General features: G+C 38.2%; 1 long non-coding RNA gene and 2 pseudogenes across 1 annotated transcript; all 3 read left to right on the top strand.

The window, feature by feature from the left end:
• The first annotated feature begins 14,832 nt into the window (after window positions 1-14,832).
• LOC104085788 (uncharacterized) lies at window positions 14,833-16,151 on the top strand. The gene is made up of 2 exons (XR_683951.4): window positions 14,833-15,198; window positions 15,419-16,151. It is a non-coding gene; the product is annotated as an uncharacterized lncRNA (long non-coding RNA).
• A 2,826-nt stretch (window positions 16,152-18,977) lies between these two features.
• LOC117274119 (putative disease resistance protein At3g14460) lies at window positions 18,978-20,703 on the top strand (annotated as a pseudogene).
• A 1,139-nt stretch (window positions 20,704-21,842) lies between these two features.
• Window positions 21,843-23,030, top strand: LOC104085793 (putative disease resistance protein At3g14460; annotated as a pseudogene).
• The last annotated feature ends 3,907 nt before the right edge of the window (window positions 23,031-26,937 follow it).

The following is a 26,937-nucleotide window of genomic DNA, read 5'->3' as shown; positions in this document are numbered from 1 at the left end:
TAACTCAAATATGATTTTAGAGAAAATCCCTCAAGAAGAGTAAGTATTAATCAACTTATCTCATGTCCACGCTTCAAAATAATAGTACGATGCTTCAATTCATTTATAACTCTCAACCGTCGCCAACAAGCCAATATCTACATTAGACATCTCAAGACATCAAAATGTATCCAAATATATGTCGATACCAATTTAAGGTTCACAAGTTAACTATAAGTCTTCAACAAGCCCAATTCACCCATACATATCCCTTTTATCCTTAGTTGCTTCCATCATTGGCCTTTAAGCCTAATACATGTTATACGATTCAATACTTAATCATGATTAAGCTATTGAAGCACTAGGATCACCAATCATCTTAACATTCACTATTCATCTTCTTCTACATTCAAGAACCCTAACTCACAATACTCATTTCAAGGACTAGCATAATCTTTCAACCAGTTGGTACTTTCTACTTCACAATACATTCCAAATACTTAATCCATAGATGTATTTAAGTGTGGGGTAGGAATTTTACCTCTTGTAGCTCAAACCCTAACTTGAACCCTTTTGAATGATTCTTGAAGATTAGAGGAATCCCTATGAATTTCAATCCATGACTATCATTAACTAGTGTTAATCCATTATAAAATATCATAAAACTCACCTTTGATGTATATTTGGGTTGGGGATGCTCTACCTTCTCTCTAGAACCCAAAACTTAGCCAAAAATAAAATTTCTTTCTCTCTCCCCGAATCCCCTATTTTTATAGAAAATAGCCTGCGTAGACAAATTGCGTAGCCTACGCAGATTAGCTGCGTAGCCTACGCAGATTGGCTATGCATACTTGTGTAGCCTACGCAACTTAAGTCCTCCCCCTCACTTCCATTATGTATTTGCCTACGCCTGCATAGGCTACGCAGGTCTGCTAGAATCCTTTCCTCCCTCTTAGCTCAATCATTCCAATCTATGCCTTTAATCATACAACTTGAGGACCTTAAATCCATCTTACCTGCATGCCTAAGTATTGTAATGATCATATTACCCTCGTGTGAGTTTGCAAGCACTTCGAGGTCTCGCAAAATATTCTCTTAAGCTTGAGTTCGGCTTAATCTAGTTAGAAAAGTTTTCTCGATCTTTACATCCATCATCCATGGAAGAAACTTGCCCCTCCAATTTGACTAAGTTCTTATCTCTCCTTTATTTATTTATTTTCTCCCCAAGGACTAATAGTATAAATCATGAGCTTCTAAGATTAGAATATATACAAAGCTGGTATGAAATAAATACATCATCTATTCGAAATGTACATAAATAGATTTGTTATGAATCTAAGGCTACCATAAACAAGAGGCAGCTACGACCGGAACGCAGGTACATCTTCAAATCTAGCTCCCGTCGATCTCAGCAACGTTAGTAGACAACACCTGCATGCAAGGTGCAGAGGTGTACTATGAGTACAACCGACCCCATGTACTCAATAAGTAACAAATCTAACCTTAGGTTGAAAGTAGTGACGAGCTGGAACAAAGGTCATGTCCAACACCAATAGCCAACAACAGTCCATAACAACGTAGAGAAAGTAATAAAAGAAGTAACTCAGAGATAAAATGCTCAGGTTAATCATGATTTCTGAAAATAGTTCTGCCTTTCAAGTATATCAGAGAAAACTCAAGTCGTTTACCAAAGTTGCCAAAAATATCAGTAAGTTTGAAAACAGTAATTTTTCCAAAACAATCCTTTCAACAAAAAATAAGATGTTTCATTTTCTTTCCAGATAGCCAGTGGAAAATGCATCACCATGCCCATATGCCAATATGTGTGAGAAGTCATGAATGACGTGATACTGTACAACATGAGAAAAATACATCTCTATGCACGTATATCATGTGTGCATGTCAATGCATTGTATCTCAGATGAACTCATGTACTCACACTCTCAAAGTACTCAATCTCACTATCTCACACTTTCCACTCATCATGCTCAATCACTCAGTACTGTATATGGCCAATCCGGCCCAGGGAAGATCCATCCTGAAATATATACATCAACTGACCATGAGTCACTCAATACTAGTAGGGCCAATCCAGCCCGTGGGGAAGACCCATCCCCAGGTAAAAATGCTTCGGACACTGGGGGTGTGTGCAGACTTCGGAGGGGCTCCTTCAGCCCAAACGCTATAAACTGTATGGACAACTCACGTGCTATAGTATCAATATCTGGATCTGCACGGATAACTCACGTGCCATAGTAACAATATCCTCACAATCAGGCCGTTGGCCTCACTCAGTCATCGATCTCTCCAGTCTCTTGGGCTCACAACGCCATGAAACTAGCCCAAAAATGATGATATGATATGTCAATATGTAGCAACAGAGACTGAGATATAATATGAAATGAATGAACATGACTGAGTATGAAATTTGCAACGTAAGAAAATAACTCAACAGCAGTAACGACCTCAGTGGGTCCCAACATTATAAGCATATAGCCTAGACATAGTTTCTAACATGGATCACAACTCAATAGCTCTAGTACGTAGAGATTTTCATGATTTCAGAAAAGTTCAGGTAACAACACAGTACCACAGGAATAACGGAGTCATAGTTCACACGGTGCGCGCCCACACGCCCGTCACCTAGCACGTGCGTCACCTCAACACCAAACACATAACACGTACAATCAGGGTTCATACCCTCAGCTCCAAGATTAGAAGAGTTACTTGCCTCGAACAAGCCGAATCCTATGCTAAGCAAGCTAAACAATACTCCGAAAATTCCATTCTATGTGTATCAACCTCTGAACACCTTCATGTCTACCCAATTCCAAGACAAACGATTCGAAACTAGTCAAACAACGTGCAAATTAATCAAAATATACTCTAATGCTTGGAATTTAACAATTTATAAAAATTCCTAACTCCGCTCGAAAAATCGACATTGGGGCCCACGTCTCAGAATCCGATGAAACTCACAAAATCTAACAACTCATTCAATTACGAGTTCCACCATACTAATTTCACTCAAATCCGACTCCGAATCGGTATTCAAAACCCAAATATTCGTTTTATGAAATTATAGAAATTTTCTCTGATTTCTCTTGAAAGTTCAATAGTCTAACGCCGCAAATGAAGATTAATTCATGAAATATAATCACACGGGAGTCAAGAATATTTATCCCAAGTTGTGTGGTGAAATTCCTCTCAAAATCGCCCAATCCGAGCTCCAAAATCCATAAGATGAAAAAATGAGACGAAGTCTCATTTTCAGATCGTAAATCCTCTGCCCAGCGATCCCTTCTTCGCGAATGCGGAAGCTCCCTCGCGTTCGCGAAGCACAAAATTTCACAGTCCAAAATTTTCTCTTACGCGAACATGGAAAATCCATCGCGTTCGCGATGAACAAAATAATTTGCCTCCAAAATGCTTTATGCGTTAGTGGCACAGCCCTCGCGAACACGGTTCATAACAACTCCACCTTATGCGATCGCGTAAGATACTTCGTGATAAAGGATATGTTTGATGGATCTATGACTCGGGTTAGGACTGTCGGAGGTGACTCAGAGCTTTTTTCGGTGGTTATGGGGTTACACCAAGGATCTGCGCTCAACCCGTTCTTATTTGCCCTGGCGATGGACGCACTGACACACCATATTCAAGGGGAGGTTCCATGGTGTATTTTATTCGCAGATGATATAGTTCTGATTGATGAAACGCAAGGCGGCGTTAATGGGAGACTGGAGGTATGGAGGCAGGTCTTGGAGCCTAAAGGTTTCAAGTTGAATATGACTAAGACGGAATATTTGGAGTGTAAGTTCAACGATGTGACGGGGGAAGTGGACATGGAAGTGAGGCTTGACTCACAAGTCATCCCTAAGAGAGAAAGTTTCAAGTACCTAGGGTCAATTATCCAGGTAGATAGGGAGATCGACGGGGATATTACGCACGATATTGGGGTGGATGAAATGGAGGTTAGCGTTTGGAGTCTTGTGTGACAAGAATGTGCCACTGAAACTTAAAGGTAAGTTTTATAGAGCGGTGGTTAAACCAGCCATGTTATAGAGCGGTGGTCAGTCAAGAATTCACATATCCACAAGATGAAAGTAGTAGAAATGAGGATGTTATGATGGATCTGCGAGCACACTAGGTTGGATAAGATTTGGAATGAAGATATTCGAGAGAGGGTTGGCGTGGCCCCGGTGGACGATAAGATGCGGGAAGCGCGACTTAGATGGTTAGGGCACGTGCAGAGGAGAAGCCTAGATGCCCCGGTTAAGAGATGTGAGTGGTTTGCTTTGGCAGGTACGAGAAGAGGTAGAGGGCGGCCTAAGAAGTATTGTGGCGAGGCGCAGCTTCTCATATCTGCCCTACACGAACGCAGTCATAAGGGCACGAACGCGATGCCAAAATTTCACCAAGGTTCCCGAACGTGATGACTCTGGCGCAAACGCGATGAAGGAAAAAGACCAGCTCCTCTGTTACACTACGCGATCGCGTCCCAATCTTCGCGGTCGCGGAGAAGGATTGAAAATCCAGCAAACAGCAGCTACCAGTAGTGCCAAAATGAAGGAAAATGATCTTAATACCATCTGAAACACGCCTGAGGCTCCCGGGACCTCAACCAAATACCCCAACAAGACCTAAAACATCATACGAACTTAGTCGAAAGCTCAAATCACATCCAATAACGCTAAAAATACGAATCGCACTCCAATTCAAACTTAATGAACTTTGAAACTTCAAACTTCTATAACCGATGCTGAAACCTATCAAATTAAGTCCGATTGACCTCAAATTTTGCACACAAGTCATAAATGACATAACAGACCTATTCCAATTTCCAGAATCGGATTCCGACCACGATATCAAAAAGTCAACTCCACGGTCAAACTTCTGACTTAAACTTCCCATTTTTATCATTTCAAGCCTAATCCCGTTACGGACCTCCAAATCATAATTCGGACAGGCTCCTAAGTCCAAAATTACCATACAGAGCTATTGGAATCATCAAAACTCTATTCCGGGGTCGTTTACACATAAGTCAATATCTGGTCAACCTTTTCAACCTTAGTTTTAAACCTAGGAACTAATTGTTCCAATTCATTCCAAAACCTCATCGAACCAGAACCAATTACCCCGGTAAGTCATATAACAGTTGTAAAGCACAAATTGAGCAGTAAATGGGGGAACAGGGTTGAAATACTCAAAACGACCGGTCGGGTCGTTACATTCTCCCCCAGTTAAACATACGTTCGTCCTCGAACGTGCCAAGAGTTTTTTCCAAGCTATCAAATAACTATTCCATCTTACCACGCACGTACCCGTGGGTGATCCCACGCCACCCTTTTCCATATAGGCCTGACAATACAACATAATTGAAGATCATTATTTTAACTTTAGTCCAAAAACTTGGAGCTCAATTTCTAACACCCAGAATTCTTTTCAAGACCCGAATCTCACATCTACACCGTGTATAAGTCTAAACAAGCTGTATCAATCCATATCCATAACCCCAGATATAACCACATAACATTCTACATAACTCGCATGCTCGCAGCACCATTCCTGATCACAGTAACTACTCCAAACCAACCAAGAACCAGTATTAAACCCCATATCAAGCCAAACCTCATTCCACAACCTTCGTATACCGCTGATAATAAAAGAAACATGTGGAATCTTATAACCCATTATCAGATTAACAAGTCATCGAGTTGTCTAGCCCTAACCAGAACCATAATTACTTATAAGCTGATTTTCAATGTTATCCTCCCGAGTATACCGTAATCAAACCTGATAGTACCCATTCCAGGTCCAATGACCTTATATTATCAAACAAAGATATTCCACATACACGCCACACCAATATATCTCAAGCCAAAAATTGTGCAATCTGTGCACCCAAAAATAAAATTTATCTCAAAGAAGAGAACCATTTCGCAAGTTCAGCTAGCACCACCACGACCTAATATTTACACCCAACTCCTCAAATTTTGTGAATAGGGTATCCGTAGGAACATGTGCACAATTCCTCAAATACGTTGCTCAAGTAATTTTTTTATCGTAGAGGAAGGAAAGCAATGAATCAGATAAATTTTCAAAGAAATATAATTCCTACACTCTGCACGGAAAATTTCCCCGGTGCCCGCACATGGTCTCTAACCTCACATATATGCACACTCATAGCGCGTAGCTATCACAAATAATTAATGCAACTAGTGCCTCCACTGAGTTGAAATAAATACTCACCTCAAGCAGGTCGCAACCCTGAAACAATATGATTTTGAGAACTCCCAGTCTCCAAATTCATAGGACACATGAATCACCATAACTGGTCCCAACTCCATCACTCGAATGACTAACACATCTTTCCTGCACAATCATCCCACGAGGAATTCTTTCATAATTTTTCTGTGCCGCATAGCAATAATTTGAATATCATTAGTCTATCAACTAGGTGAGTACCGTAATACCGATGAACATCCGTAAGTCAAAACACAATGCGCATTTTGAAATGCTTACCCTTCTCAGGGATTACCTGTCATGACCCAAACCGATAGGCCGCGACGGGCACCCGATACTTTACTCAACCGAGTAGAAATATAATGTATCATTCTTATTACATCATCATAGGTAAGTGGGACAGAAGGGGCATCATGATATAAACAAAGTAAACATGAGGGAACTACATTGCTATTGCAAACCATTAGCTTTGATGATGCTTTCCTTCTTCATTTAGTAGATGAAAGCAAATGATTTTGTGAATTTGAAGGGTTACCTTTAACCCTTTAGGTGTGGGCCCCACTAGGATGCCTAATGTCACATAATCTACTCAATTATTCCACCTTTCACTTATAATATAAGAGTCAAATGTTGGATTGGTGGGCTGCCACGTTAAGGTTAAGGGCTTATCCAAAAGATTTATCCACCAATTCCTTAATCAACTTGTTAATCTCTCATTAACTAATAATTACCCAATTATTCATATAATTAAGAATTATCTCAAATTAATTAAAATACTACTCACTTTTAATATACCTTATACACCTCACTATCATGGTCATGTGATACCTTGCAAGACACTAGTCCATAAATATGGGGTATTGTAGCTTGGACCGTATTTTATCTCAAAATGTCAAACCCAAAAACAAGTGTGGTGCAAGAAGAAAGAGTGACAGTCCTAAATGTCCTGTAGCCTTCTGCTTATAAGTGTGGTGCACAACACACCCAAAAATAAGACTCTACTAGACACGGCTTGTAGACTACCTAGGACAAAACTACTCTGATACCACTTTTTTCATGACCCAAACCGATGGGCTAGGACGGGCACCTGGTACTTTACTCAACCGAGTACCAACATAACGTATCTTTCTTATTACATCATCATAGGTAAGTGGGACAGAAGGGGCGTCATGAGATAAATAGAGTAAACATGAGGGAATTACCCGACATAAAACGACCCAACCTGATATAAAAACTCATACACGTGACATACGGGCCTATAAGGATAACATGATCATTTATAAACTCAAAACATAGGCCGACAAGGTCATACAAATACCCGTACACATGACATTTGTCTACAACCCTCTAAGAATATATAATTATCATAAAAGTCGGGACACAGCCCCACCATACCAATCAATACATATCCTAATGATACTGACCAAATAGCAACTCTGGAGCAAATAGAGCGCACCAACATCTTCCGCTAAGCTGATAGCCTACTTGGAGGGCTCTCTACCTATCTATCAGGACCTGTGTGCATGAAATGCAGCGTCCCCAGGAAAAAGGGACGTTAGTACAAATAACGTACCGAGTATGTAAGGAATGAAAATCAGTAAATAATAGACATGAGAGAAACATGGAGTAAAAGACTCGACATGTACGTCTGCATAGCTCTGTGAATCATTTCATTTTTATAATGTCATGCATATGCATATAAATGGTATACCATGCATAGGTATATGCGTTCATAATATCATCAAGCCTCTGAGGGCATCCCGTCATATCATCCCGGCCACTATGGGCAAATCATCAACGTATACCAGTTGATCAGGTGGTGGTGCGTATATAATGTCGTAATCGTTTTCCATATCCCATATACATATAATATACGCGTATATAATACCATCTGATCATGGGTCAATGTACATGTATAAATGAATAAAATGCATGTGAAATACGTTAATAAGATCTCTCGGAATTTCATAAGACCATTATGCCTTTGAATAAAATCATGAAATAAACTTTATCAACTTGCGTATTTTTCTGAGACCCATGAACAGATGATAGAATAATAAGACACATGGGGAATCAAGAATATAGACACCCATAGTATTTCTATTAATATAGTCATTTATGAAAGTTACATATTTTGCTCGTTTCATTTATATCATTTGGATCATGCCAAAAGAAAGAAGGGACAACCTTAACATACCTGAGCCGATTCTCTTGACAATCCCTCTAACACACGTCAATTGCGACAACACGTAACGGCGGATCAAAGTAGGAGAAAATCCGTATGATATTCTTTGAGAAAGATTGCATTGTACTCCCTTAGAATCGCAAAATCCCGTTTCCATAACATTACGTACCCTCTCACCTTCACGAATTTACTCATCACTTGTTTGAAATAGCATAATGCTTATAATCTCAAAATAATCTCATTCCCGAATTTACGTCGATTAACTTACGACGAAACTTTAACATACGAAAATGCGGAATGTAACATCTCATTTCCGAGCTTACATCAATTTACTTATAGTTTACTTCCACGTACAGAAACATTGGGTGTAATATTACTGAGCAGTTATAACATTCATTTAAATATCTGAAACTGACCATTTTGGCCAGAATTCGTGACCTTCTATTTAGGAGTGAACTACCACCTTGTACATGTAAATCTTAATTCCGCACAACACACCACATCTATCATGTCATCATGTGATAATCACAAGAATCTCATTATCAACTCCGAGTCACTAACAATTTACATTCCCGGTTAGTTAAAAACCTTCCTTTTGCTTCCTTCCATGTGAAAATCACAATACACAACATGTTCCTCACGCCGGTAGAAAATATCCATCTCAAACCATGGTAGAAACCATCAAGAATACTTTGAAATCCATTTGCACATAATCAACTATCAGAACTAAATTCCTCTAACTCGACCAAGCCATGCAGGTCACCAAACCCAAGAATATTACCGCCAAAACATATGTAGAGCCTCACCACATCATAATTACCCAAAAGAATAGACCATACCATTACCATACTGGTCTAGCCTACTACTCAGTTGTCTTATTTTCTCCGAGTTTCTTCTGAATTACCCTCAAGTTGACACTTCTCTTTGTCAGAACACTACGATTCTTACCCAAAGCTCACTACAAGACATCCTAACATAAAACGACACCGCCCGAAGGCCCATAAGCCACTGTATTCTTCTTAAGCACCCCCATAAGTACCACAACCGAAATGCCCACTTTGAAAATACCTTATGTGAATTTAAAATTATTCTTTTACCTTTCTTATACTGGAATGTAGAATCCAGATTCATGCAGAATTACCGCAAGTCCAGGCATCATCACATGCAAATCTCAAATTTTATCCATACACAAGTCTAGAAAAATTCTCAATTGCTATATATAAATCTCGAACCCATTAGAAATTTATCGAGAGTCACCCACTTTGCTCAAATATAAATTGCACCACCCAAACAGACCGAAAGACATATGCCTCATTAGCACAACAACACCCAAAGAAGTAACCCTGCCTTAACCTCACCAATCAAATTCATACTTCGTGCGCACCACATCCTTCAATATAACAACTTAATCATTTTATGATTTTCATATTTTCATAAAGTGCAATGTAACCCGTATCTAAGAATTTTCTTACTCGATTCGTCCTCGATCTCAACCTCTGTAAGTCATAACTAAACCACATGTATGCCTCAGACCCAAACTAAAATTTAACATATAACAATGAAATTGAATTGTCAATAGCAGGCTCCCCCACTTGGCTCAAAGCCATAGAACAAATCACGCGATAACTCACAATACCCATACTCTATTACTGCCATAATACCGCAGTCAGTTCAATGAGAATTCTTCTCAAGCTCATGCAACACCAACCATAGAATACCTCAATCATCCGCTAAGCTCGTATTCATTCTCTTGATAGTCAAGTCAACTTTCTCAACAAGATTCAAATTCAAATCTCAACACATACACCCCGCTGGTAGAAAAGAAACTTTTCACTAAACATTATAACGAGCACACCTCCGTAGATTAATCCGCACGAGATAACCCACATGCTTAGCCTAAACTTGGGATCTTGATATACCCTTTCGCAGCCATAATTTCTACGCAATCACTTAATCTTTCTGAGTCCAAACTCATTACTAAGACATGAGAACTTAATTTGTCCCACAATTTCACAACATGAAAGATCCTTCAACACACTCATAAATAGAGACTATACGTCAAATCAAGATGAAAACCAAGCACCCAATGGCCCTTTTTACATTCTGATAAACTCTTCTCGTCACGTTCAAACCATCTGAACACATTCCACAGTCGCATAATAATTATCATATAGTCATTCCACCGCTCATCGAGCCACAAATTCTACTCATAGGGACAGTACCGGACATACGAGTCCAAATGTACAAGTTCTCACAACTAAAACTACAGAGTCTAAGTTGCGGTCTAATCTTGGCCTCAAGTCCTCAAAAATAGCCCATCAGCAAAACACATAATACCCATCTCGAATCTCGTTCATGGAATCATAAGCCGGTAATGCACAGTTGATACCGAGCGCTCACATGTGACACGAATGCGTGGAAGGAATTAAAAGAGTTATGTTTCAAGCTGAATCAATTCCGCACGATAAGGAAAGAAAGATGGAAAATTATCATAAATGCCATGTAGCCTCTCGAAGATAAGTATGGACGTCATCATACCGATCTACAAGACTCTACTAGATACTTCCTAATGACTTGTAGAACCTATGAACCTAGAGCTTTGATACCAACTTATTACGACCCAAAATCCAACTAGTCGTGATGGTACCTAACCCAACCCGCTAGGTAAGCCAACTAATAACTATCCAATTCCAATAATATTTAATAAGACAATTAAGTAAAAGAAATTATCTGAATCTTATACATTCCCCAAGGACTGGTAGTACAAATCATGAGTTTCTAAGATTAGAATATACAAATCTGGTATAAAATAAATACATCATCTGTTCGAAATGTATATAAACAGATTGTTTATGAATATAAGGCTACCATGAACAAGAGGCAGCTACGACCGAAACGCAAGTACATATTCAAATCCAGCTCCCGTCGATCTCAGCAATGTCAGCAGCCAACATCTGCACGCAAGGTGCAACAGTGTAGTATGAGTACAACCGACCCCATATACTCAATAAGTAACAAACCTAACCTTAGGTTGAAAGTAGTGATGAGATGGAACAAAGGTCGGGTCCAACACCAATAGCCAATAACAGTCCATAACAACGTAAAGCAAGTAATAAAAGAAGTAACTCAGAGATAAAATGCTCAGCCTAATCATGATTTTTGAAAATAGTTCTCCCTTTCAAGTATATCAAAGAAAACCCAAGTCGTTTACCGAAGTTGCCAAAAATATGAGTAAGTTTGAAAACAGTTATTTTCCCAAAAAATCCTTTCAATAATAAATAAGATATTTCATTTTCTTTCCAGATAGCTAGTGGAAAATGCATTACTATGCCTATATGCCAATGTGTGAGAACTCATGAATGACGTGATTCCGTACAGCATGAGGAAAATACATCTCTATGCATGTATGTCATGTGTGCATGTCAATGCGATGTATCTCATAGATGAACTCATGTACTCACACTCTCAGAGTACTCAATCTCACTATTTCACATTTTCCACTCATCATGCTTAATCACTCAGTACTGTATATGGCCAATCCGGCCTAGGGAAGATCCATCCCTGAATATATACATCAACTGTCCATTAGTTACTCAGTACTAAGTAAGGCCAATTCAGCCCGTAAGGAAAATCCATCCCCAAGTATAAATGCTTCGGACAAGATCCATGTCCAGGGAAGATCCATCCCTCAATATAAATGCTTCGGACAAGATCCATGTCTAGGGAAGATCCATCTCTCAATATAAATCAATCGCGCTCACTGGGGGTGTGTGCTACTTCAAAGGGGTTCCTTCAGCCCAATCGTTATAAACTGCATGGAAAATTCATGTGCTGCACGAACAACTCACGTGTTATAGTATCAATATCTGGATCTGCACGGACAACTCACGTGCCATAGTAACAATATCCTCACAATTAGGCTGTTGGCCTCACTCAGTCATCAATCTCTCTAGTTTCTTGGGCTCACAACGCCATAAAACTAGCCCAAAAATGATGATATGATGTGTCAATATGTAGCAACATAAACTGAGATATGATATAAAATGAATGAACATGACTAAGTATGAAATTTGCAACGTAAGCAAATAACTCAACAGCAGTAACGACCTCAATGGATCCCAACATTATAAGCATGTAGCCTAGACATAGTTTCTAACATGGATCACAACTCAATAGCTATAGTACGTAGAGATTTTCATGATTTCAGATAAGTTCAGGTAACAACAACAGTACCACAGGAATAATGGAGTCACAGTTCACACGGTGCATGCCCACACGCCTGTCACTAGCACGTGCGTCACCTCAACACCAAACACATAACACGTACAATCAGGGTTCATACCCTCAACTCCAAGATTAAAAGAGTAATTTACCTAGAACAAGCCGAATCCTATGCTAAGCAAGCTAAACAATACTCTGAAAATTCCATTCCACATGTATCAACCTCTGAACGTCTTCATGTCTCCTCAATTCCAAGAAAACGTTTCGAAACTAGTCAAACAACATGCAAATTAATCAAAATATATTCCAATGCTTGCAATTTAATAATTTATAAAACTTCCTAACTCCGCTCGAAAAATTGACAGTAGGCCCCACATCTCGAAATTCGATGAAATTCACAAAATCTAATAACCCATTCAATTGCGAGTTCAACCATATAAATTTCACTCAAATACGACTCTGAATCGGTATTCAAAACACAAAAGTTCATTTTATGAAATTATAGAAATATCCTCCGATTTCTCTTGAAAATTCAATAGTCTAACGCCAAAAATGAAGATTAATTCATGAAATATAATCACAAGGGAGTCAATAACACTCACCCCAAGTTGTGTGGTGAAATTCCACTCAAAATCGCCCAATCCGAGCTCCAAAATACGAAAGATGGAAAAATAAGATGAAGTCTCATTTTCAGATCTTAAATACTCTCACTAGCGATCCCTTCTTCGCGAACGCGGAAGCTCCCTCGCATTCGCGAAACACAAAACTTCACTGTCCAAAATTTCCTTTTACTGGAACACGAAAAATCCATCGCGTTCGCGATGAACAAAATAATCTGCCACCAAAATGCTCTATGCGTTTGCGGCATAGCCCTTGCGAACACGGTTCATAACAGCTTCACCTTACGCGATCACGGAAGCTACTTCGCGAACGCAAAGGCAGACTCCCCAGTCCAGCTTCTCATCTCTGTCCTACTCGAACGCAGCCATAAGGGCGCGAACGCGATGCCCAAATTTCACCAAGGTTCGCGAACGCGATGACTCTGGCATGAACGCGATGAAGGAAAAAGACCAACTCCTCTGATACACTACACGATCGCGTCCCAATCTTCGCGATCACGGAGAAGGTTTGAAAAACCAGCAAACAACAGCTACCAGCAGTGCCAAAATGAAGGAAAAGTGATCTGAATACCACCTGAAACACACCCGAGGCCCTCGGGACCTCAACCAAATACGCCAACAAGTCCTAAAACATCATAAGAATTTAGTCGAAATATCAAATCGCATCAAACAACGCTAAAAATACGAATCGCACTCCAATTCAAACTTAATGAACTTTGAAACTTCAAACTTCTACAACTAATGACGAAACCTATCAAATTAAGTCTGATTGACCTCAAATTTGCACACAAGTCATAAATGACATAACACACCTATTCCAATTTTCAAAATCGGATTCTGACCCCGATATCAAAAAGTCAATTCCCCGGTCAAACTTTCTATTTTTGTCATTTCAAGCGTAATCCCACTACGGACCTCCAAATCACAATCCAGGCACGCTCCTAAGTCCAAAATCACCATACAGAGCTATTGGAATCATCAAAACTCTATTCTGAGGTTGTTTACACAAAAGTCAACATCTGGTCAACCTTTTCAACTTAAGTTTTAAACCTAGGAACTAAGTATTCTAATTCATTCCAAAACCTCATCAGACCCGAACTAATTACCCCGACAAGGCACATAACATTTATAAAGCACAAATTGAGCAGTAAATAGGGAAACGAGGTTGAAATACTCAAAATGACTAGCCGGGTCTTTACAATAAATACTATCTTCTACTCTTAGCCGAAACCAGAGGTTGGACCGGACGAGATAGACCTTAAAAAAATTCTTAACTTTCTAATCGTTCAACACTACACACATGAACGAGTTCTGCCGCTCGACACTCTAAAGCATTACTACATTTTCCGCCACTTTCACTATTGTCGTTTCATTCTCTTAGCAGCTCCTTCACTCTAAAGGGATGACTTTTGAACTTGAGTTTCTTCGAGCTTGTATTTCTTTCGTGAGGAAGAGATAGATCCGAAGCCGAAGCTCCAGATTCACTGCCCCACAAAAGGTAAAAAAAAAAAAAAAATTAGAACCTATTCTTATTTCTTTTTTGAATTAACATTCTGGTATTAGGAATTATGTAGGGAAAAATGCCAGATTTGTACCTCTACTCTGGTAAATTGTTCAAGTTTATACCTCGTTCTACTTTCCGTCTAAATATGTCCCTACCGTTAGCAAAGTAGATAAAATTATCCCTAACTCTAACAGATGTCCAATGTGGCAATGGGACCCTCAATTAATCTGCCAACTAGAAAAATATCAACCCAAATTTTAAAAGACATATGCCCATTTCTTTGACCCAACTATCCAGCCACCTTATGGGTCCCCTCCTCTCTTAATTCAAGTATTCAACCACAACTTTTCTTCTTCCTCGTTTCTTCTTTTCCAGTTCTTGATCTTGTTCTTCCTTCTTTATTCTTTTTCATTTATGGCTGGGAAATCATGTTTCATGATAAGGTAACCAACTGAAAATTTTATCAAAAAGATTGTGAGCAGAAAACTTAACATCAATTTGAAAAATTTAGAAGATTCCATAATAAAATAAAAACTAAATACACATTGAATAACATTTCATCAGTAGAAAAAAAAAGGATTTTCATGACAAAATGAAACAGACAAATCTTGTTTCTTTTTCTTATCCCTTTTTTCATGTCCTGATAATCATTTGTTTCCACAGGACAAAGATATAGAACATGGAAAGAGATAACTCGGGGATGGATCCCTCTTTCTAACCTTCCCCTCCAAATATTTGTGGGTCTCCTCAACCATACTAATCTAGTCAAGCATCAATCAATAACAACCACAAATAAAATCCAAAATATGTAGAAAAATTAGCTTATGTGTGCACATTAAACCATTTGAGTCCCTGAAACAGAAAAGAAAAAGAAGAGAGCTCTCGTTCTCATGATTTGATGGAAGAGAAAGAGAGCGGTCGATGGCGGCGACTGCGGCAGCTTAGCCGTGGAGGAACGAAGAGGAGTGAGCAATCGTCAGGCAGCGAGTCTTGCAATTTCTCCGACGGCACTGATTCGACGACCTCTTCATTGTCATCGTCGATTTGTTTCCAGATTTTGACCCATTCATTTGTGATAGTTGGGTCGGACATGGGTCTTTTAATTTGGGTTGATATTTGTCTAGTTCGCAAATTAATTGAGGGCCCCGTTGCCAAGTTGGAGGTCTGTTAGGGTTAGGGATGATTTTATCTACTTTGCTAACGATAGGGACATATTTAAACTGAAAGTAGAACAAGGTATAAACGTAAAAATTTAACAAAGTAAAGGTACAAATCTGGCCTTTTCTCAATTATGTATTAGGGGTTTTATTTTGTTGAAACTCGTTTGTGAAGTGTTATACGTTATTCTCGACTTATTAAAAGTCATGTTTTCATGAAGTTTCGGATTTTTGTGCAATCTATTGACAGCATATTATGGAATAGAATTGGGTCTTAGATTTTCTTTAAATTGCTAAAAATCATTTTAGAAACATAGTTAGGAGGGGTATCATGCTCTTATATATAGATGTTGCATTACGGAAAATTTCTTTAAAACCTTGAAAACCATTCACTTGTTCACTGATTCGTGTTGCGAAATAACACAAGAGGCTGATCTTTTTGTGACTTGTCATTGCACTTTTGTTTTGCATGATACACCAGAGCCAAAGAATCCCACTTTGAGACTCGACGATGTCGTGGCACCGCATTTAGACAGCATTACATGTTGCATTCTAATGTTGAAACTCGGAGCGAAAACCAAAAAGAAATCATCCCTTTGGGATGTTGACGAGGACTACTCGTTATTCTACCTTAACCTTTATTTTACTAGTTCCTATCTTGATCTTTACAGTGACAATATGACTTCTTTCCAAACGAATGAAGTCTGCCTTAGTTGCGTATGTTAACATTAGTTTTCGTCAAGTTTAGCTCTAGCTAATGATGGAATACTTATTTCACTATATAGGATGCAACCCTTAGATATGAAGATTTTAAAATCAGTGGCTTAACAACTTTTCCTACCTACTCTCCTGTTTAGCTTATCTATTTACTATGCATTTCACAATGTTAGGATAACAGACGAATATTTAATTTCTTGTATAAGTATTTGCTGAATTATGTCAAAACTTGGTTAAGTTTTTGGACAAATTGTTAAACAATGGTGTCTACAAAACCTGAGTATTTCATTAATCACGTTTGTTTCACTTAGTTCCTTAATCTAGTTGTGTGGCAGAAGTGAATTTTCTTCCCCAAAATAAGACATGTTTGGCCTCAACTCATTTTATTCTAAAGTAACTTCCATTTTAAAAGAAACATTGGGATTTTTGTCGTTTGAATGTCTTCAAATCGTGCTTTCGAAATTAGCTCTCTTTCATGACATGCTTTTTTTTTTTTCAAATCAAACTTACTATTTTTTCTCATTAATCATTTTTTACATTACAACAATTATCCTTAATTAAATTTAGTCAGGTCGGTTAACCATTTAAAATAGATCTTAAAGGGTGCCTTAAACACCTTCCCTTTAGATTAATTGAACCCTTACCTAGAACTTTTAGGTTAAGTAGACCATTAACATAGTTATACTTTAAATTGCTTCAATCAATATTAGGTGTCCTAATTTACCATAATTAATTAGGTGACGACTCTTTAACTTTAATCAAACGCGAAATCACATATAGGTTGTACCTTACCTTAACCAGTTTAAAATGGAGTATAACAACTATGGATGCTCAATTTTTGTTTAGACGTGTTATATAGTCTCGAGTTATTAGTGTGTTAGAGATCTTTCAAATGCTCATTTATGGAATGAAGTATATTCTTGTGTCTTGCTTACCAGTTCAGACATGGGAGGATTAAGTGACTGCATAGTGGTTGTGGCCATGAAAGGGGCATAGAGAGATGTCAGTCTGAGGCTAAGCAGGTGGGTTGTCTCATGGAGGTTGTTATGAAGTTGTGTGATCCCTATGATGTTTCTGTGAAGAGTTTTCTTTCTAACTAGTGGGATGGGTATGTGTTGCAATTTGAGTTTGGATCTCTTGAAGGAGTTTGCATGACTATTACGAGGATGGAGATGCGTTTAGCAGAAGATTTGAGGTATTCTAAGGCAGGTGCTACATGAGCATATGAAGGATTTAGTTGAATTATAGTAGAGGGCTATGGCAGTTATGGAGTAATGGTATTGTGGGTTATTAGATGTTATGTTCTATGGCTTTAAGCCAAGTGGGAGAGTCTACTATCGACGATCATATTGCATGGTCATGTGCTATGTTAGTTTGGTTTGAGGCATACTTGTGGATCAGTTATGACTTGAAGAGGCTGATTTTGAGGATTACTCAAGTAAGAAAATTTCTTGATGCATGATGTATTATATTTTATGGATATATGAAAATCTTAGAGTGATTCATGTTTGCTATTTGTGGAGGACATAGTGTGCACGAGGTAGGGATTCACTTAGTTGCTTAAGATATGGGGGTTCATCATTAGGTGTTTATTTGCTAATAGGACAGAAGTCTTTCGGCTTGTATAGGTGGTGCATTGGAGATTAGAGCAGAGTGGATGACCCTCAGGAAGATTCTAATGAGTTCATGATTCATAAGTAGTATTTGAGGGTTTTCTCGAATTTTTTATGTGGCTAAGATCTGAGATTTATAGTGGGTGGTGTCAAAACTTGTGTTGTTTCTGTAACATTAGTTATTCTACATTTCAGTTTCATAGAGGTTAAGAAACAACTTCAAATTCACAAATGATCTCTTCAAAGTGGGTATCTCGGTTGCGGCATTATTGTGTGCTTAAGAGGGAATACAGTGGCTAATAGGCCTTATGATGACGTGGTTTGATGCTAGGAGAAATGTTAACCTGAAGTCAAGCCGAGAGGGATTCGAAGAAATGGGTTAGCTTGGTAGTGGTTTGGCTCAGCATAGTGATAAAGGTGATCATTTCCTTGGTGTAGGGAAACTCTACAGGTGTTTTGTGGCAATACTCCTGGACAGAGCAATCGGCGCGACTTGGTTGAGTTAGAGAGATTTAGTTTTGATGGCTTGGTTATGTGCAAATGTATTTCAAAGAATTCTCGATGGAGTCGACAATGGCTTGAGATGGATGTCTTTTACACATATGAGGAATACACTACGTGTTGTGATCTTCTCCTTGATGGGGTCAATTGGAAGGTTTCTGGCAGATGGAGTATATATCCCGCTTTTGATTTAGTGTTGATAATGAGGTTCTCGCGTTTTTGTATGATGGCATGATAGGTGTTGTGTGATGCGTGAGATTGAGATTTACATGTACGAGATTGTGGTTCCGTTCGAAGGGAAGGTCATGAGTTCTAGATAACATGGATAATTTCAGATATTTATAAGAATGCTGGCACTATCTTGTATCACCTTCAGAATTGAAGATTGTCCCAAGTTGATTGGGAAGCTACCTAAAAATCTTTGTTCTTTAAAAATATTGAAAATTTCAAAATGTCCTAAATTCAATTTGAAGACACCTCTCCAACTTTCAGGTTTAAAAGAGTTTGAAGTTGTTGGTTCTCCTAAGGTTGGAGTTCTTTTTTATCACGCTGAACTGTTTGCATCCCAACTTCAGGGAACGAAACAGATAGTTAAATTAAATATTATTGAGCGTTACTCTCTTACATCCTTACCTATTAGCAGTCTGCCAAGTACCTTGAAGGAAATAAGGATAAATCAAAATCGGAAATTGAAATTGGAGTTGTCTGTTAGTGAGATGATCTCTAGCAGAAGTAACATGTTTATCGAGAGATTGACAGTAGCTGGATGTTATTCTATAGATGATATACCACCTGAGTTCGTCCCAAGTGCACGCATTTTGAGAATTGAGCGTTGTTACCGCTCACAAGGCTTTTGATTCCCACTGGGATCGAAATACTAGAAATTAACAGATGTGAGAATCTTGAAATACTTTCGGTGGCATGTGGGACTCAGACCACGTCGTTGCTTGATTTGCATATTACCTAAAGCCAGAAGCTAATGTTGCTACCAGAAGGAATGCATGAACTCCTTCCATCTCTTAAGAAACTGGTACTGGAAAATTGCCCAGAAATCGAGTCCTTTCCTGAAGGAGGATTGCCCTTCAATTTAGAAGTCCTTCAGATCGTCGATTGCAAGAAACAGGTGAATGGCCGAAAGAAGTGGCGTTTACAGAGACTTCCCTATCTCAGAAGTGTACGCATCTTCCATGATGGCAGTGACGAAGAGATTCTTGGTGATGAGAATTGGGAGTTGCCTTGCTCTATTCGGCGTATTTGGGTATCCAATCCGAAATACATTAAGCAATCAAGTGCTCAAAATCCTCTCCTCTCTTGAATTTCTATTTACTTACAATTTAGCTCAAATTCAGTCACTGCTAGAAGAAGGGCTTTCCTCGTGTCTTTCTCATCTAACATTAAATGATCATCATGAACTCCATTCACTACAAAAGGTCTTAGGCGCCTCACTTCGCTTCGAAGCCTAAAGATATACCAGTGCCATCAACTGCAATCTATTCCAGAATCAGCGCTGCCCTCCTCTCTCTTTGAGTTGTTTATCGAAAACTGCCCTAATCTCCAATCTCTTCAAGTAAAAAGAAAGACGCCCTACCTCTCTCTGCTGCCTATCTGTCGTTGTGGTAATCTCCAACCTCTTCCAGAATCAGCGCTGCCTTCCTCCCTATCTAAGCTGGATATCTTTCATTGCCCTAAACTCCAATTTCTTCCACTAAAAGGGATGCCCTCTTCCATCTCTACACTATGGATTCGCAACTGCCCATTTCTCAAACCAAGTCTAGAATTTGAGAAGGGGGATTACTGGCCAAATATTGCTTAAATTCCTACCATAAAAGTCGACGAGGAATATCTGTAATTGATTATAACGAGTGGTGCTCTGATAAATGTAAGTTATTCTTTTTTTCCTCCAGTAGCTCTTATTTGCTTTTACTTCTTTTTGCTTGTTTGTTAATTCTTTCCCTTCGTTAAATCTTCTTGTCTGATAAATGAGTCCTTTTGTGTATGAAACTCTGATGGTTCACTGCTCAATCTGGATTTCAAATTAAGAAAATGGAAATAGTGTCCAAAGATTGCTCAAATTAGCATAATATAGCGGCCAAGATTGTTGGTCCTATTATCAAGGTAGGTAATTCTCCAAATAAACGTGGCTATTTATTCAAGACTCCTTTTGTTTGTTCATTAATTCTTTTCCTTTTTTAGTCTTTCAGACTGCTATGTGTCAAGTGCGGTATGATTGGACAGTCATCTCAGCTACAAGGAAAAGTTTCTGCCTGCAGTTGAGTTAATTCTTATGTGAAGCATTGACGGTTTTCCCTAAATGAAAGGAATAGATAATTATGTCCTTTTAAGCATTTATTCTATGCTGATTTTATTCTTTTTTGTGTTTCGATTTTGCCTTTAATTTTAGACTTGGTCATGAAATACACAGATCTCTTATTCACGCGTCACACCAAGTTAAACGAATATAAGCTCTCTCCTCGTGATTTATCACCTCTAAGTAGAAGATATTAATGTAAAAGAAAAGGCAAAAAACCATGATCTTTGACATGCTGACATTTAGCTTAACGTTCGTATGTTTGAGTAGTATCATCTGAAGAACTTTTGTAAACTTCTCTGTTTTTATTAGGATTTTCGCAATTTGGGAAAGAAAAGATGGGCAGAGAGTTGTCAAGGTTCACTCCAATGTGAAATGCCCCTATCAACTTCATGGACACAGGATGAGTATCCAATAGGGGTGCGATGCGAATCCAGAAGTCATGTTTGTCTTATCTTAAGATACAGGATACCTATAGGAGTACATGGACTAGTTTGAGATACAATTAATAAAATTTAAATTTATAAATGCATACTTTTAAAATCTGAGTGTGTCTATGTGCGTGTGTGTTTGTGTACATAAATATTGTGCAGGAGTTTTCTCCTAAAAAGACTTGTCATTTCTAGTATCAATTATTTCATCGAGTGCTCTTTAACAGCTAGAACTGATATTTTGTCCAAAGTAAAGTAGGTCCGCGATTTTGTGATTGCTTATTGTAACATTAAGCTCTACATTTTCACAATTTATGCATTGCTCCGAGTAATTCTTTGTTTATGTGGACTATTTAGCATATAAAGAATGGAGAGTTCCAATGGCATGTACTAGGGAATGGAGAGTTCCCTACACTTAAAGAGACTTGCAATTGAAGGTTGCCCCAAGTTGATTGCGAATTTGCCTGAAAATCTTTGTTCTTTGACAGTATTGATAATTTCAAAATGTCCTGGAATCATTTCGGAGACACCTATCCAACTTTTAAGTTTCGATTGGCTTCAAATTGTTGGTTCTCCTAAGCTTGGAATTCTATTTGATGATACTGAAATGTTTACATCCCAAATTCAGGGAATGAAGCAGATAACTTCACTAAATATTGATGATTGCCACTCTATTACCGCTTTACATATTAGCAGTCTGCCAAATACCAACAGATGCAGAATTAGACGTTGTCATCTCCTTACACGGTTTTTGATTCCCACAGGGATCAAAGATCTGCAAATTGATGAATGTGAGAATCTTGAAACAATTTCAGCAATATGCAGGATTCAGATGACCTCGTTGTGTCATTTGTCTATTTACAAATGCCAAAAGCTGAAGTCAACCAGAACGTATGCAGGAACTCCTTCCATCTCTTAAACATCTCTCCCTGCGTTATTGTCCAAAAATTGAGCCCTTTCCTGAAGGAGGAATGCCCTTCAATTTAGAAGTCCTTCTGATCGAGTATTGCAAGAAACTGGTGAATGGCCGAAAGGAGTGGTTTTTACTGATACTCCGTCGTCTCACAGATTTAACCATCATTCATGATGGTAGTGACGGAGAGATTCTTGCTGATGAAAATTGGGAATTGCCTTGCTTCCATTCGACGTTTTGAAATAAATAATCTCAAAACATTAAGCAGCCAAGTTCTCAAAAGTCTCACTTCTCTGAAATATCTATCTATTCGTAATTCACCACCTCAAGTTTTATCACTACTCGAAGAAGGTATTCCCTCGTCCCTCACTTCACTTCGAAGTCTAGATATCGGCTACTGCGATCAACTCCAATCTATTCCAGAATCAGCGCTTCCCTCCTCCCTCTCTAAGCTGACCATCTTCGATTGCCCTATTCTCCAATCTCTTCCAGTAAAAAGGATACCCTCTTCCATTCTTTCACTATCTATCCTCAACTGCCCATTGCTTCAACCACGTCTAGAATTTGAGAACGGGGATTACTGGCCAAATATTGCTCAAATTCCCACCTTAAGAGTCGACAAGGGATATCTGTGATGATTACACAAATGGTGCTCTCATAGATGTAAGTTATTCTTTGCTTCAGTAGCTTTTTATTGTTCATTACTTCTCTTTGCTTGTTTGTTAATTCTTTTCCTTTGTTAAATCTTGCTGAGCAGTGTGTAGCAGCTATTGCACTGTTAGATGAAGCCGAGGAAGCATCTTCATCGTAAGATGAATTTTAATGTTAGATGACAAAAAATGTAATATCTTGCAACTACAGATATAGGTAGAAATTAATAATATGCTCTAGGAAGTTAATAGCAGAATGTAGTATTATCAAACTAGAAGTCTTTTTACATGTTCTAGTGAGGTGAGCGAGGAAGAGAGGACTTAGAGTTCACATGTCAAATTTATTATTTTTCCTCCTTAAATGCAGAGCACTATACAGAGGTACATGACTCAGATTATTTGTTTTCTACCTACTAAAAATATTGAAGTTTATTCCTCAATGATTTAAAAATCGTTTCTCTTTCTTTATCTAGATTATGTCACGTGAACGTATACATAATCACGATGATTTGATTAAGAGAGTGCCTAAAGCAAACTAGTGTATGTTCATGAATTAATTATTTCTATGTTTGAGATTATTGTGGGGAGAATGAGTTATGGAAGTTATTGTGAAAGGGATAAAGTAGATTAATTATAGAAAGATGGGCTAGCTTATTCCGGGATAAAAAGGTCATGCCTCAGACTGTTAAAACTGGAAGGAGCAAAGAAGAAGGAGCAGAAGAAGGAGCAGAAGCAGGAGCAGAAGAAGAAGGAGCAGAAGCAGAAGCAGAAGGAGAAGAAGCAGAAGCAAGAAGGAGAAGCAGAAGCAGAAGCAGAAGCAGAAGGAGAAGAAGCAGAAGCAAGAAGGAGAAGCAGAAGCAGAAGCAGAAGGAGAAGCAGCAGGAGAATGAGGAGGAGCAGGAGAAGGAGGAGAAAATAAAGTCCGACTAAGGAATTCTGTTGACTGGAGAGAAGGTGTAAGGCATTCCCCGAGTCCAGTGGTTCTAGCACGGTCGCTTTATTGACTACATTTGACTTATATTATTTGATTTATTGCATGTTTAAAAACCTTTTATGTATTACCGCTTCTATACCGCTTTTATTTTTAGCCATTTTTAGTATTTATTTGAACAAGTCACGATGTCGCGCACTTGTTTGTTTTTTATACATTGCAAATTACGTCACGTGAAACGTACCCGTGATTTAAAATATGTTTATTTTATTATTATTTAAAGTTGTTGTCAAGTCACGTATACGTGCACTTGAAATTGGGGTTACGTATCATGACTATGCCATGAGAACCATACGCATAGTCACGAAAATTTATTGTTAATCGCGCCTAAAAGCATACTAGCGATGTTTATTCATGAATATTTTCCTAAGCTACTTTAATATTGACTGTGAGACTCTTGTTTTATGGATATAACATTGTGGAGATATGTAGAGTTTCAACGATATTTAATCTGGTATGAAAATAATTATATTGTAGATGTCCATTTATTACTCCGCTATAGATAATCTTCCTGAAGAAGATTATCCATTTAGTACTCTGTTGAATTTTATCTACAAGCAGCTGATGCAGGCAGGTTGCAAGCAACTCAATAAAATGATTTGCAGCAACATCTTATTAAACGGGCAGGTTGCAAGCAGTTCATGCAGACAGCTTACAAGCAGCTAAAGAAAAGCCTTGTAGCTGCTTCAATGAAAAGCCTCGCAGTTACTTTCTTTTTTCTATAAATAGAGGAGTTTTCAGTTCATTATGTATATAAGTTTGAAATTTGAATTATATATCAGTTTCTCTCTATACTTGTCTTTACTTTACAGTTTTTATTTTATAACACGTTATCAGCACGAGACTCTGCCATCTCGAGCAAATACTTTAAAAGTATCACAGAATATGGATAATCCTCAAATTATATTTGGATCAAAGACCAATCATGAAGATATTTGTGTAATTGATAGTGGAACGACTCATGCCATATTCAAAGATCAGAAATACTTTTCTTATTTGCAAAAGGAAAAAACAAATATTTCTAGAATTTCTAGTAATATAAGTTTGATTGAAGGCTCCAGAAGAGCTATTGTATTTCTCTCTAAGGGAACAAAACTTATTATAGACAATGCATTATTCTCCTCCAAGTCCCGAAGAAACTTGTTGAGTTTTATGGATATCGCCCGAAATGGGTATCATGTTGAGACGATAGATGAAATGAATATGGAATATCTTTGTATTACAAAGAATATTTCTGGCCAGAAGTGCATTGTAGAAAAGTTACCAACTTTATCTTCTAGCTTATACTATTCAAAGATTAGTACAGTTGAAGCACACTCTATCGTAAACCGGAAGTTTACTGATTCAAATACTTTTGTGCTTTGGCATGGCCGTTTGGGCCATCCTGGATCAATAATGATGAGGTAAATTACTGAAAATTTGAGTGGGCATCCATTAAAGAACTTGAAGATTCTTACAAATGATGAATTTTCTTGTGATGCTTGTTATCAAGGCAAAATGATCACCAGACCATCACCAATGAAGGTTGGCATTGAATCCCATACCTTTTTAGATTGTATACATGGGGATATATGTGGACCTATTCACCCACCAAGTGGGTTGTTTAGATATTTTATGGTCCTAATAGATGCATCTTCAAGATGGTCTCATGTGTGCCTACTATCATCTCGCAACCTGACATTTGCAAAGCTATTAGCCCAAATAATTCGATTAAGGGCATAATTCCCAGATTATCCTATAAAGGCTATTCGTCTTGATAATGCTGGAGAATTCTCATCTCAAGCTTTTGATGATTATTGTCTATCAGTTGGGATAAAAGTTGAACATCCTGTAACTTATGTTCATACTCAAAATGGCCTTGCAGAGTCATTTATTAAACGCCTGCAATTGATAGCAAGACCACTACTTATGAAAATAAAATTGCCCACTACTGTTTGGAGGCATGCTATCTTGCATGCAGCATCACTTATCCGTCTCAGACCGACACATTATAATAAATATTCTCTGTCACAATTAGTTTTTGGTCATGAACCAAATATTGCCCATCTACGAATTTTTGGATGTGTTGTATATGTGCCAGTAGCACCACCACAGCACAGCAAGATGGGCCCACAGATAAGGTTAGGAATATATGTTGGGTTTGAATCACCCTCTATCATTCGCTATCTTGAACCATTGACGGAAGATTTATTTACTGCTCGATTTACAGATTGTTGGTTTGATGAAACAAATTTCCCACAATTAGGGGGAGAGAAAAAGGAAATCAAAAGAGAAATTGTGTGGAAATTTTCATCATTATCTTATTTTGATCCACGTACCCCTATATGTAATCAGGAGGTCCAGAAGATCATCCATTTACAAAATATAGCAAATCAAATGTCAGACGCGTTTACTGATTTGAAAAGGATAGTCACATATCCCTGCAGAGAATGTTCCTATACGAATTGATGTCCCAGCAGGACCATCTACTAGCATAAGAACTAGTGAACCTAAAGCACGCCTGAAGCATGGTAGGCCTTTGGGTTCTAAGGATCGAAATCCTCGAAAAAGAAAATCGACAAATGATCAAAACGATACTATAAAGGGATCTCCTGAAGAGACCTAAGATCTGATTAGTTCTGAGATTCTTGAAGAAATCACTGAACCGGAGACTCAAGTGAGCGAGGAAATTTTAATAAGTTCTACTGGTGATGGAATTAATTTAAATCAATCTGAAATAGTGGTGGATAATATTTTTAATTATAATGTTGCACTTAACATTATGCAAGATATTGAGGATTGTGAACCCCGCTCTGTCGAAGAATGTCAACAAAGATCTAATTGGCCAAAATGGCAAGGGGCAATTCAATCAGAATTGAACGCACTTGCTAAAAGAGAGGTCTTTGGACCAGTAGTCCAAAC

Source organism: Nicotiana tomentosiformis, chromosome 1, assembly GCF_000390325.3.
Source record: "Nicotiana tomentosiformis chromosome 1, ASM39032v3, whole genome shotgun sequence".
Classification (NCBI taxonomy): domain Eukaryota; kingdom Viridiplantae; phylum Streptophyta; class Magnoliopsida; order Solanales; family Solanaceae; genus Nicotiana; species Nicotiana tomentosiformis.
Note: the sequence above shows the minus strand (reverse complement) of the source record. Positions and strands in the feature narration are given on the sequence as shown.